The sequence below is a fragment of the Balaenoptera acutorostrata genome, chromosome X, assembly GCF_949987535.1.
Source record: "Balaenoptera acutorostrata chromosome X, mBalAcu1.1, whole genome shotgun sequence".
Classification (NCBI taxonomy): Eukaryota; Metazoa; Chordata; class Mammalia; order Artiodactyla; family Balaenopteridae; genus Balaenoptera; species Balaenoptera acutorostrata.
The window spans coordinates 36,408,721-36,417,678 of NC_080085.1; positions in this window are offsets into that span (position 1 = coordinate 36,408,721).

Consider the following 8,958-nt stretch of genomic DNA (forward strand, 5'->3'; position numbering starts at 1 on the left):
TGTATATGCTTGCCTCCTTTATCAAAGATAAGGTGACCATATGTGTGTGGGTTTATCTCTGGGCTTTCTATCCTGTTCCATTGATCTATATTTCTGTTTTTGTGCCAGTACCATACTGTCTTGATTACTGTAGCTTTGTAGTATAGTCTGAAGTCAGGGAGCCTGATTCCCCCAGCTCCGTTTTTCTTTCTCAAGATTGCTTTGGCTATTCGGGGTCTTTTGTGTTTCCATACAAATTGTGAAATTTTTTGTTCTAGTTCTGTGAAAAATGCCAGTGGTAGTTTGATAGGGATTGCATTGAATCTGTAGATTGCTTTGGGTAGTAGAGTCATTTTCACAATATTGATTCTTCCAATCCAAGAACATGGTATATCTCTCCACCTATTTGTATCATCTTTAATTTCTTTCATCAGTGTCTTATAATTTTCTGCATACAGGTCTTTTGACTCCTTAGGTAGGTTTATTCCTAGATATTTTATTCTTTTTGTTGCAATGGTAAATGGGAGTGTTTTCTTAATTTCACTTTCAGATTTTTCATCATTAGTATATAGGAATGCAAGAGATTCCTGTGCATTAATTTTGTATCCTGCTACTTTACCAAATTCATTGATTAGCTCTAGTAATTTTCTGGTAGCATCTTTAGGATTCTCTATGTATAGTAACATGTCATCTGCAAACAGTGACAGCTTTACTTCTTCTTTTCCGATTTGGATTCCTTTTATTTCTTTTTCTTCTCTGATTGCTGTGGCTAAAACTTCCAAAACTATATTGAATAATAGTGGTGAGAGTGGGCAACCTTGTCTTGTTCCTGATCTTAGTGGAAATGGTTTCAGTTTTTCACCATTGAGGACGATGTTGGCTGCGAGTTTGTCACATATGGCCTTTAATATGTTGAGGAAAGTTCCCTCTATGCCTACTTTCTGCAGGGCTTTTATCATCAATGGGTGTTGAATTTTGTCGAAAGCTTTCTCTGCATCTATTGAGATGATCATATGGTTTTTCTCCTTCAATTTGTTAATATGGTGTATCATGTTGATTGATTTGCGTATATTGAAGAATCCTTGCATTCCTGGAATAAACCCCACTTAATCAGGGTGTATGATCCTTTTAATATGCTGTTGGATTCTGTTTGCTAGTATTTTGTTGAGGATTTTTGCATCTATGTTCATCAGTGATATTGGCCTGTAGTTTTCTTTCTTTGTGACATCTTTGTCTGGTTTTGGTATCAGGGTGATGGTGGCCTCGTAGAATGAGTTTGGGAGTGTTCCTCCCTCTGCAATATTTTGGAAGAGTTTGAGAAGGATAGGTGTTAGCTCTTCTCTAAATGTTTGATAGAATTCGCCTGTGAAGCCATGTGGTCCTGTGCTTTTGTTTGTTGGAAGACTTTTAATCAGAGTTTCAATTTCAGTGCTTGTGATTGGTCTGTTCATATTTTCTATTTCTTCCCGGTTCAGTCTCGGCAGGTTGTGCATTTCTAAGACTTTGTCCATTTCTTCCAGGTTGTCCATTTTATTGGCATAGAGTTGCTTGTAGTAATCTCTCATGATCATTTGTATTTCTGCAGTGTCAGTTGTTACTTCTCCTTTTTCATTTCTAATTCTATTGATTTGAGTCTTCTCCTTTTTTCTTGATGAGTCTGGCTAATGGTTTATCAATTTTGTTTATCTTCTCAAAGAACCAGCTTTTAGTTTTATTGATCTTTTCTATCGTTTCCTTCATTTCTTTCTCATTTATTTCTGATCTGATCTTTATGATTTCTTTCCTTCTGCTAACTTTGGGGTTTTTTTGTTCTTCTTTCTCTAATTGCTTTAGGTGCAAGGTTAGGTTGTTTATTTGAGGTGTTTCCTGTTTCTTAAGGTAGGATTGTATTGCTATAAACTTCCCTCTTAGAACTGCTTTTGCTGCATCCCATAGGTTTTGGGTCGTCCTGTCTCCATTGTCATTTGTTTCTAGGTATTTTTTGATTTCCCCTTTGATTTCTTCAGTGATCACTTCGTTATTAAGTAGTGTATTGTTTAGCCTCCATGTGTTTGTATTTTTTACAGGTCTTTTCCTGTAATTGATATCTAGTCTCATAGCGTTGTGGTCAGAAAAGATACTTGATACGATTTCAATTTTCTTAGATTTACCAAGGCTTGATTTGTGACCCAAGATATGATCTATCCTGGAGAATGTTCCATGAGCACTTGAGAAAAATGTGTATTCTGTTTTTTTTGGGTGGAATGTCCTAGAAATATCAATTAAGTCCATCTTGTTTAATGTATCATTTAAAGTTTGTGTTTCCTTATTTATTTTCATTTTGGATGATCTGTCCATTGGTGAAAGTGGGGTGTTAAAGTCCCCTACTAGGATTGTGTTACTGTCGATTTCCCCTTTTATGGCTGTTAGTATTTGCCTTATGTATTGAGGTGCTCCTATGTTGGGTGCATAAGTATTTACAATTGTTATATATTCTTGGATCAATCCCTTGATCATTATATAGTATCCTTCTTTGTCTCTTGTAATAGTCTTTATTTTAAAGTCTATTTTGTCTGATATGAGAATTGCTACTCCAGCTTTCTTTTGATTTCCATTTGCATGGAATATCTTTTTCCATCCCCTCACTTTCAGTCTGTATGTGTCCCTAGGTCTGAAGTGGGTCTCTTGTAGACAGCATAGATACGGGTCTTGTTTTTGTATCCATTCAGCCAGTGTGTGTCTTTTGGTGGGAGCATTTAATCCATTTACATTTAAGGTAATTATTGATATGTATGTTCCTATTCCCATTTTCTTAAATGTTTTGGGTTTGTTATTGTAGGTGTTTTCCTTCTCTTGTGTTTCTTGCCTAGAGAAGTTCCTTTAGCATTTGTTGTAAAGCTGGTTTGGTGGTGCTGAACTCTCTCAGCTTTTGCTTGTCTGTAAAGGTTTTAATTCCTCCATCAAATCTGAATGAGATCCTTGCTGGGTAGAGTAATCTTGGTTGTAGGTTTTTCTCCTTCATCACTTTAAATATGTCCTGCCACTCCCTTCTGGCTTGCAGAGTTTCTGCTGAAAGATCAGCTGTTAACCTTATGGGGATTCCCTTGTGTGTTATTTGTTGTTTTTCCCTTGCTGCTTTTAATATGTTTTCTTTATATTTAATTTTTGATAGTTTGATTAATATGTGTCTTGGCATGTTTCTCCTTGGATTTATCCTGTATGGGACTCTCTGTGCTTCCAGGACTTGATTAACTATTTCCTTTCCCATATTAGGGAAGTTTTCAACTATAATCTCTTCAAATATTTTCTCAGTCCCTTTCTTTTTCTCTTCTTCTTCTGGGACCCCTATAATTCGAATGTTGGTGCATTTAATATTGTCTCAGAGGTCTCTGAGACTGTCCTCAGTTCTTTTCATTCTTTTTTCTTTATTCTGCTCTGCAGTAGTTATTTCCACTATTTTATCTTCCAGGTCACTTATCCGTTCTTCTGCCTCAGTTATTCTGCTATTGATCCCTTCTAGAGTATTTTTAATTTCATTTATTGTGTTGTTCATCATTGCTTGTTTCCTCTTTCGTTCTTCTAGGTCCTTGTTAAATGTTTCTTGCATTTTGTCTATTCTATTTCCAAGATTTTGGATCGTCTTTACTATCATTATTCTGAATTCTTTTTCAGGTAGACTGCCTATTTCCTCTTCATGTGTTTGGTCTGGTGGGTTTTTACCTTGGTCCTTCATCTGCTGTGTGTTTTTCTGTCTTCTCATTTTGCCTATCTTACTGTGTTTGGGGTCTCCTTTTCACAGGCTGCAGGTTCGTAGTTCTCGTTGTTTTTGGTGTCTGCCCCCAGTGGCTAAGGTTGGTTCAGTGGGTTGTGTAGGCTTCCTGGTGGAGCAGACTAGTGCCTGTGTTCTGGTGGATGAGGCTGGATCTTGTCTTTCTGGTGGGCAGGTCCAGGTGTGGTGGTGTGTTTTGGGGTGTCTGTGGCTTTATTATGATTTTAGGCAGCCTCTCTGCTAATGGATAGGGTTGTGTTCCTGTCTTGCTAGTTGTTTGGCATAGGGTGTCCAGCACTGTAGCTTGCCGTTCGTTGAGTGGAGCTGGGTCTTGGTGTTGAGATGGAGATCTCTGGGAGATTTTTGCCGTTTGATATTACGTGGAGCTGGGAGGTCTCTTGTGGACCAGTGTCCTGAAGTTGGCTCTGCCACCTCAGAGGCACAGCCGTGACGCCTGGCTGGAGCACCAAGAGCCTTTCATCCACATGGCTCAGAATAAAAGGGAGAAAAAATAGAAAGAAAAAAGAGGATAAAATAAAATAAAATAAAATGAAGTAAGATAAAATAAAATAAAGTTATTAAAATAAAAATAATTATTAAGAAAAAAGAGAAAAAAAACTTTTTAAGTAAAAAAAAAAAAACAGACGGACAGAATCCTAGGACAAATGGTGAAAGCAAAGCTATACAGACAAAATCTCACACAGAAGCATACACACACACACTCACAAAAAGAGGAAAAGGGGAAAAATAATATATCTTGCTCCACCTCCTCCATTTGGGATGATTCGTTGTCTATTCAGGTATTCCACAGATGCAGGCACATCAAGTTAATTGTGGAGATTTAATCCGCTGCTCCTGAAGCTGCTGGGAGAAATTGCCCTTTCTCTTCTTTGTTCGCACAGCTCCCGGGGTTCAGCTTTGGATTTGGACCCGCCTCTGTGTGTAGGTCGCCTGAGGGCGTCTGTTCTTCGCTCAGACAGGACGGGGTTAAAGGAGCAGCTGCTTCGTGGGCTCTGGCTCACTCAGGCCGGGGGGAGGGAGCGGTACGGAGGAGGCGGGGCGAGCCTGCGGCGTCAGAGGCCTGCGTGACGTTGCAACAGCCTGAGGCGCGCAGTGCGTTCTCCTGGGTAAGTTTTCCCTGGATCACGGGGCCCTGGCAGTGGCGGGCTGCACAGGCTCCCGGGAGGGGAGGTGTGGAGAGTGACCTGTGCTCGCACACAGGCTTCTTGGTGGCGGCAGCAGCAGCTTTCGCGTCTCATGCCCGCCTCTGGGGTCCACGCGCTGATAGCCGCGGCTCGAGCCCGTCTCTGGAGCTCCTTTAAGCGGCGCTCTGAATCCCCTCTCCTCGCGCACCAGGAAACAAAGAGGCAAGAAAGTCTCTTGCCTCTTCGGCAGCTGCAGACTTTTTCCCGGGCTCCCTCCTGGCTAGCTGTGGTGTGCTAACCCCTTCAGGCTGTGTTCACGCCGCCAACCCCAGTCCTCTCCCTGCGATCCGACCGAAGCCGAGCCTCAGCTCCCAGCCCTGCCCGCCCCGGCGGGTGAGCAGACAAGCCTCTCGGGCTGGTGAGTGCTGCTCGGCGCCGAGCCTCTGTGCGGGAATGTCTCCGCATTGCCCTCCGCACCCCTGTGGCTGCGCTCTCCTCCGTGGCTCCGAAGCTTCCCCCCTCCGCCACCTGCAGTCTCCGCCCGCGAAGGGGCTTCCTAGTGTGTGGAAACCTTTCCTCCTTCACAGCTCCCTCCCACTGGTGCAGGTCCCGTCCCTATTCTTTTGTCTCTGTTATTTCTTTTTTCTTTTGCCCTACCCAGGTACGTGGGGAGTTTCTTGCCTTTTGGGAGGTCTGAGGTCTTCTGCCAGTGTTCAGTGGGTGTTCTATAGGAGCAGTTCCACGTGTAGATGTATTTCTGATGTATCTGTGGGGAGGAAGGTGATCTCTGCGTCTTACTCTTCCGCCATCTTCCCGAGAACCTCCTTTTCCAAGACTCTTTAAAAAAATTTCTTTCAAGCCTGTTTGTAATTGTTCATTGAAGCACTTTTATGACGGCTGCTTTAAAATCCTTGTCATTAGACTTCCCTGGTGGTCCAGTGGTTAAGACTCCATGCTCCCAATGCCGGAGGCTCTGGGTTTGATCCCTGGTCAGGGAACTAGATCCCACATGCCGCAACTAAAGATCCCGCTTGCAGCAACTAAGACCCAGCACAGTCAAAAAAATAAATAAATATTAAAAATAAAATTAAATAAAATCCTTGTCAGATCATTCTAACAATTCTGTCATCTTGGTTGTCTTTTCTCATTCAAATTGAGATCTTCCTGGTTCTTGGTATGACCAGCGATTTTTGATTGAAACCGGCACATTTGGGGCAGCATAGCGTTATAAGATTCCAAATATTATCTAAATCTTGTATGTTAGCAGACCTCCTCTGAAGCTGCTCAGGCAGAGAAAGAGTGGACACTGCCCAGCCACTGCCAGGTGGGGGTGAAAGTCCAGTTTCTCCACTCAGGCTTTGTTACTGCTGGGCAGAGGTGGGAGTTCAGGCTCCCCACTATGTCTCTACTGATACCTCCCTGCCTGTGAGGGTTAAAGGTGCTTCATTACTGCCCTCACTGACGCCGTGGTGGGGGTGGCATCATAACTTCCGAGCCGTGGTGAAAGTCTTGATCCTGCACTAGATCTCCTCTGACACCATCCTGGAGAGAGGGAGAGGGGCTCCTTGCTACTGCCTTGCGGGCGAGGGGGTGAAAGCTCAGGCTCCCAGGCGGTTTCCATTGGCACCAAGGGGTAGGGGGCTCCTTATAACCCAACAGGGATGTAAGTCCCGCCTTCCCATTCAGCTTTCTCTGATACCAACTGGGTGGGGAGAATGGATGGTTTGGGGCAGTTTCTTACAGTATGGCAAAGGTAGAGGTCCCCACTTGGTCTTTGCTGGCCACAGTTTTTGTTCTGTGGTGTTTGCTTGGAGTAGAGCGATTATTGTGTAAAAGTTTTGCTAGGCTGTCCTTTTCTGGGTCTTTTGGCTAGAAAGGGCAGGCTTTTCTTAGAATCTCTCTTTTTTTTTTGGTCTACACCTGTTGATGTTTCTGAGATGCTGGCTTCTCCAGCACCCAGTCAGGGAGATGTGAGACAAAATAAAACTCTGGGAATTTACCACCATGCTGTTGCTTGGGTTCTGAGGCCCCTAACTAGTCTGCCTTTTTCTCTCTACCTTTTAGAGTCTGCTTATGCTTATTTTACATATAAAGTCTACAGAAAAGTAGAATTACTCCGTCTTCCCAGAAGCAGAAGTCTCAAAGGTTGCCTTTTTTTTTCTTTTTTAAGCCATGCCACACGGCTTGTGGGATCTTAATTCCCCGACCAGGGATTGAACCTGGGCCCTCCACGGTGAGAGCACGGAGTCCCAACCGCTGGACCACTAGGGAATTCCCACAAAGGTTGCCTTTTGATATTAAGCCACAGTCAGGAAATGATTGTGCCATTGTTCTATATTTGGGTTTGGTGGGCCTTTTCTATTGTATGAGAATCCATGTGTGAATGGGGAACAGTCTTAAAAAATGAATTATTGGATTAAAAACAACTTGAAAAAGTGAGCACCTGCCAAAATTTTTCTGTCTCCCTGCTGTCAAGATTACGTAAAATAACAGATCCACTGTTGGAGGTGGGAGGCAGTGATGAACCCAAGTTTCTTTGCATGTTTTTATTGAGGTATAATTGATATACAAAAATCTGTACATATACGTATTTAAACTGCACAATTTGAAAACTATGTAGTTTTATATTTAATATATATATGTATATATCTCCAGGAAATCATCACCACAATCAGTGTAGTGAACATACCTATCACTCTCAAAATTTTCCTGGTGCCCCTTTGTAATTCCTCCCTCCAGCCCCTACCCCCACCCTTGCCCCAAGCAACCACTGATCTGCTTTAAGTCACTATAGGTTATTTTGCATTTTTTAGAATTGTGTATAAATGGAATATATACAGTATATACTTATTATTGTCTGGCTTCTTTCACACAGCATAATTAGTTTGCAATTCATTCATGTTGTTGCCATGTATCAATAAGTCATCCCTTTTATTGTTGAGTAGTATTCCATTCTATGGATACACCACAATTTGTTTATCCGTTCACCTGTTGATGGACATCTGGGTTGTTTCCAATTTGGGGCTATTACAGATAAAGCTGCCATGAACATTCGTGTACAAGTCTTTGTATGGATGTATGCTTTCTTTTCCCTTAGGTAAATGCATAGGAGTAGAATAGCTGGATCATAAGGTAGGTATATGTTTAACTCTTAAGAAACTGCCAAATATTTTACAAAGTGGTTGCACCATTTTACATTTCCACCAGCAGTGTAAGAGAGTCCCAGTTCCTCTGCATCTTCGCCAGTATGTGGTATACTCAGTCTTTTTAATTTTTGCCATTCTAATAGGTATGTGGGGACTTCCCTGGTGGTCCAGTGGCTAAGACTCCGCACTCCCAATGCAGGGGGACCGGGTTCGATCTCTGGTCAGGGAACTAGATCCCACATGCTGCAACTAAGAGTTTGCATGCTGCAACTAAAGATCCCACATGCTACGACTAAAAGATCCCACGTGCCACAGCTAAGACCCGGCACAGCCAAATAAATAACAAATAAATATTTAAAAAAAATAATAGGTATGTAGTGTTTTCTCATGGTTCTAATTTGCATTTCCCTAATGGTAATGATGATATTGAACATCTTTTTTCAAGTGCTTTTTTGCCATCTCTCTCTCTCTCTCTCTCTCTCTCTCTCTCTCTCTCTATATATATATATATATATATATATATATATTTTTTTTTTTTTTTTTTTGGCTGTGCTGGGTCTTCGTTGCTGTGCGCGGGCTTTCCCTAGTTGTGGAAAGCGGGGGCTACTCTTCGTTGCAGTGCACAGGCTTCTCATTGCGGTGGCTTCTCTTGTTGTGGAGCATGGGCTCTAGGTGCAGAGGCTTCAGTAGTTGCAGCACGCGGGCTCAGTAGTTGCGGCTCATGGGCTCTAGAGCGCACGGGCTTCAGTAGCTGTGGCCCCCAGTAGACAGCTAGCAGGGAAACATAGACCTCAGTTCACAAGGAACTGAAGTCTGTCAACAACAAGAATAAACTTGGAAGCACGTTTTTTCCCTAGAACTGTGAGACGAGAACTCTGCCTGGCCAACAATTTCATTTCAGCCTCTGACAACCTGATCAAGGAACTAAGCCACGCTGTGC